Here is a 5,414-nt window from a genome sequence, read left to right on the forward strand (position 1 = left end):
CCATCGTGTATTTGTCCTGCATCTTCTTTATCCATTCATCTATTAATGGACACTAAGGTTGCATCCATATCTTTGCTATTGTAAATAATGCCATAATGAACATAGGTGTGCATATATCTTTTTGAATTAGTGATTTTGTTTTCTTTAGGTAATTTCCCAGAAGTGGGTCTGTGTTCCCAGAAGTGGGTCATATAACATTGCTGGGTCATATGCTATTACTATTTTCAGTTTTTGAGGAACATCCATATTGTTTTCCACAGGGCTGGACCAATTTACATTCCCACCAATAGTGTTTTCTCCACATCCTGGTCAACACTTATTATTTCTTGTCTTCTGGATAGCAGCCATTCAGACTGGTGTGAGGTGATGCCTCATTGTGGTTTTGATTTGCATTTCCCTGATGAGTAGTGATGTTGATCATCTTTTCATGTATCTGTTGGCCATCTTCAGAAAATGCTTCTTCAGAAAATATCTATTCAGGTCCTCTGCCCATTTTTTAATTGCATTATTATTATTTTTTTTTGGTGTCAAGTTGTATGAGTTCTTTATATATTTTGGATATTAGCCCCTTATCAGATATATCATTTCCAATATATTCTCCCATACTGTAGGTTTGTTTTTGTTCTGCTGTTGGTATCCTTTGCTGTGCAAAAGCTTTCTAGTTTGATGTAGTCCCACTTGTTTAGTTTTACTTTTGTTCTCCTTGCCTGTAGTGATATAGCCATATAGAAATTTCTCATGTTGATGTTCATGAAATCCTTGCTCGTGTTTTCTTCTAAGAGTTTTATGGTTTCATGTCTCACATTTAGGCATTTAGTCCATTTAGAGTTTAATCTCATGTATGGTATAAGACAGTGATCTAGTTTCATTTTATTTCCTGTAGCTGTCCAATTTTTCCAACACCATTTATGGAAGAGACTGTCTTTTCCTCATTGTGTGTTCATGGCTCTTTTGTCATATTTAATTGACCATATTTATATATGTGATTTATATCTGGGCTCTGTTCTGTTCCATTGATATATAGCTCTGTTCTTATGCCAGCACCATACTGTTTTAATCACTGTAGATTTGTAGGATACTTGAAGTCAGGGAGGGTGATAACCTCCGCTTTGCTCTTTCTCAAGATTGCTTTGGCTCTTCAGGGTCTTTTGTGGTTGCATATAAATTTTAAGATTATTTGTTCTAATTCATTGATAAGTGTTATTGGCATTTTGATAAGGATTGCACTGAATCAGTAAACTGCTTTGGGCAGGTTGGCCATTTTGACAATATTAATTCTTCCTATCCATGAGCACAATTCTGTCAGTAAAACAAATTCAATTTGTCGGTAACAATTTGTTCATTGTTAGTTAAAAAAGTATAACTGATATTGACATGGCAACTTTGGCAATAAATCATGTACTTTAAGGACATAACAGTTAATCCAAATTTATGGACTCTTTTTCTTTCTCTTTTCAATGATTCTAAATCTAGACATTTTTAGATTTTAAGTTTTTCTGCTTCTTTTTAAAAAAACACCACTTGCAGCAAACTCACTCAGGAACTCAATAAATAATACATAAGCAAAGTCTAAAGAAGCTTATTCACAAAGAAGGAGCCCAAATCCCTGAGCTGTAGAATTATTCCTTATCTTTACGCAGCTGCTGCGCCCCTCAGGGTCTCTCCTCTCCCTCTGCCTGCAGTGTCCCTCCTAAGCACTCACAGAAGCTACTCCTCCTTCAGGCTAGATTAATTGCAACCTAGAAAAATTTCTCACTTTTTTGGGGGAGAAGGGAGATATAAGTATGAGCTAAACTTCAAAGCATGTGCTTATCATTAATACACTTTATTTCCAGAAAGCACTGACCAAATTATTTTTCTTTACTGCCAAAAATCATTTTATAATAATTACATTTTATGATCTTTGACAATTTATTTCTGTATGTGCCACCTTTGAGGATTCCTGTATGGGAATAATAGCATTGACATAATCGTTTCCATTAGTAAAGGTAAATTCACAAAATACTGTTGCTTGTTCACTGGTTTACATACTTACTATTGAAATGCAACTGTGTAATAGTTTCATAGCACATAGTAGCAGCCAAGAGTTCTGTATACAAATAAGATTTGGGGGAGCCACAAAGAATCATTGTTCAAAACACAAGCCATGCTCTCATGAAGGTTAAAACAACATGGTTCACTGAAAGTTTCCTATTCCTTTCTCTCCCCCCACTATTCATAGTGTGTTGATTTTGCAACAGGGTCAAAGGTAGAAACAGGAAAAGCCAATGGGCTGTTTTTGTCAGTAAGGCTGATATGTTCTAAATTTAGTGTATATTACGTTTGCTTATTTAAAAATGAACACAGAAATGTAGGAAGATAGGAACTGAATTAGAGCCCATATCCTTTTCTTCTCTGAAATTGTTAAGTAATGTTCTTTTCTATTAGTAACAAAATGTGAGACTAGTACTAGAAAAGGAAGTTTTTAAATTTTAGTGATTCTTTCTTACAGATCTGCTATTTATCCTAGCTCTTCCACTTACTATGTGACTTTATTTTAGGCAATTAAACTGTGATTCAGTTTCCTCCTTTGTAAAGTGGGCACAATAATGTTACATTTAGTTACTTACAGGGCAGTTCTAGAAATTAAATGATTTGATACTTGTTAAGGGCTAGCTCTTTCCCATCCCTTCCTCCTCCTCTTTTTCTTCTTCATACTATTTGTATTTCATCATTGTAGACTAAGCCAGAGTTACTACTTCTTGTGTGAATTAAACTTAAACATGTGCATCCCAAGATGGCTTTTGAGTAAATTTACATGCTTGGTACCAAGGCTAAGAAGATTTATTTTGCTTTTAACTCATTGCCTTATGCTGCTCAATGATCTGATGATCTTTTGGCCTGTTAGAACCACGTTAGACTGCCCACAAGGTCTCCCTTATTTTTCCAAAGGCATTGTGAGCCAGTCTTTCTTTATTATTTATCTCTAGCTCTAGGACCTGCATTAATTTGTTAGGGTTGTCATAGCAAAGTACCACACACTGGGTGGCTTCTGTCAGAAATCTATTTTCTAACAATTAGGCAGACCAGAAGTCTGAGATCAGGAAGACAGCAGGGTTGGCTTCTTCTGAGGCCCTTCTCCTTGCCTGTAGACGGCTCTCTTCTGCCTGTGTCTTCACATGATCTTCCGGTTGTACATGTCTGTGTCCTAGTTTCCTCTTCTTATAAGGATGCTAGTCAACCTAAATGACCTCATTTTAGCTTCATTACTGCTTTAAAGACTGTATGCCAGTACAGTCACACTCTGAGGTATTGGGGGTTAGGGTTTCACTATATGAGTTTTGAAGGGACATAATTTAGTTTATAATAGGACTTTACATTTCTTACTAAGAAGCTCATAGCTTCATTTTCTGACCAACTTCCTAGGTTGTGAAATTTCTTAAAATATTTCCTTGCCTTTGTAATTTACCACCCAGAAGAGTCATTTTTGAATTATGAAATTATACTCTGTATGCCTTTTCTATTTTTAAAATTATTCACAAAAATTAATTTCAGTGCTGGTCTCTGTGGCATCTCCTACATTGGTTGTATTTCTCTATTTCCTATGCTCTAGGCATTTCTTTATCCATGATAAAATATTATCTGTGACTATAGTCCAATAATGATTTATTTTTAAGATAATCTCTGATTGCAAGGTCTCAAAGTCCCTATTTATCTATTAATTTATTGTTCTAAAGAATCCTAGTAGACAACTGTGATATCCCTTTACAGAAACCACATTACCTTTCTGCCAACGGATTACTCTCATTAAATATTAATTGAATCAGGGAAAGGGACTGGGTTCTCTTGCTGAACTTCATGGCTGGATTTATAGTCAAGGTATCATTTAGCACCAAGACTATTAAAATTGAATTATTAGGGATGCAGAATTTTCAAGAATGACATTTAGGTTAACTGCGTATGGCTAGAAACAGAGAAATCAATACCTCATAAAAAGTGGATGCGAAAAGCAGGAAAGGAGGTTGGAAATATGTAAGCAGTATTGCCAAAACAGGGTCAGGAAATCAGATAAGGAGAATCCACCAAAAAAAACAACACCCCACCACCACCAAAAAAGAGCAAAGCAAAAAACCCCTCTGGAAGCCACAGATACTCATTCCCAATTGGCACATTAGAGTACATGTTTGTCAGCTAAATAACAATAAGGAAAAAGACTACCTGAGGACACATCTTCTCTACATAATTTTGGGCTTGTAGGTAAGTGCCATGTGTCCAGCCCTCCCATTTCACCAAGGCTCTCTAACTAGAGAGGTAGGAGTCCATAATTCCAAGGTACCTCTTAATAAATATAAATCCTTAAACTTCTGGCTGTTTGTAAAATTGATTAGAAACTTTATGTATTTCTGTAATTTCATCTTTTAATTCTTTCAAAACTGCTGAGTGAATACAATCTGGTCCGACATATACATATTCATTTATTCATTTACTTATTTAATTTATTGTGTGGACTAGTGAAGATCTCAAAGTATTTAGTGTCAGAAGACTCATGTTGAAACTTCAGACTCTTTGCCTCTGTAATTTTGAATGTCAGCCCTTCAGCAGTTTGCCGTTGTATATAAGCAGGGCATAGCACAGTTGTGTGGGGGTAGGTTGGCCGTATCCTCTGAAATGTAGGTTAATATTGTTCTGAATTTGCCTACATTTTGGAACTGGTCTTGGACTTCATTACAAGTAGATGGATTCAGGGTTATAACTCCCCTGCAAGAAGGATTAAGAAAATATCTGTAGGGCACAATTGAGAGTCAAATGCTGGAGAAACTAATTATAGATAACAAGTTAAAAGGTTAAAGACAAGTTGGAGGCAAAGCTTAAGAGCAAAGAATTTGGAATTAGTTGGAAATGGAATAAGACTAAGGACTGGTCAGGAGCACAAGAGGAAAATCTGGAGTAGTTGGTGACACAGCCTTGGTTTGTCAATACTAAACATTAGTCAGGTAATTCTATAATAGGATGATTTTGGCTATAATGTACTGACTATATAATGTGTTTAAAAATAAAATCAGGAAAATACATTTCTCATGTAAACTTGGAGGTAGAGTGATACAGGTTAAAGTAATTCAGTGATTCATGGCATTATCAGGTAAATAGGTTTGGTTTGCTTTTTTTTTTTTTCCTGGTCTGCTGTTTTCATCGTATGAACCTGTTATCAGATGGTTTCTCTGCACAGTTGTAAGATGGTGTCTTGCCAATGGGTTTCAGCCCCAGACAAGTTCACTATGGATTCAGTGAGACTGAAAAAAATGACAGTGGAACGTTCTTGGGTGAAAGGGTTTATACCCAACTTTATTTCCATGGTGGCAGGTCAGTCACTAGAATACCATCCACTCAGAGGGGGTCTGCACGCAGCAAGCCGGTCTCTGCCTCTGGGCCTCTCG

Source organism: Manis pentadactyla, chromosome 16 (genome assembly GCF_030020395.1).
Source record: "Manis pentadactyla isolate mManPen7 chromosome 16, mManPen7.hap1, whole genome shotgun sequence".
NCBI lineage: Eukaryota > Metazoa > Chordata > Mammalia > Pholidota > Manidae > Manis > Manis pentadactyla.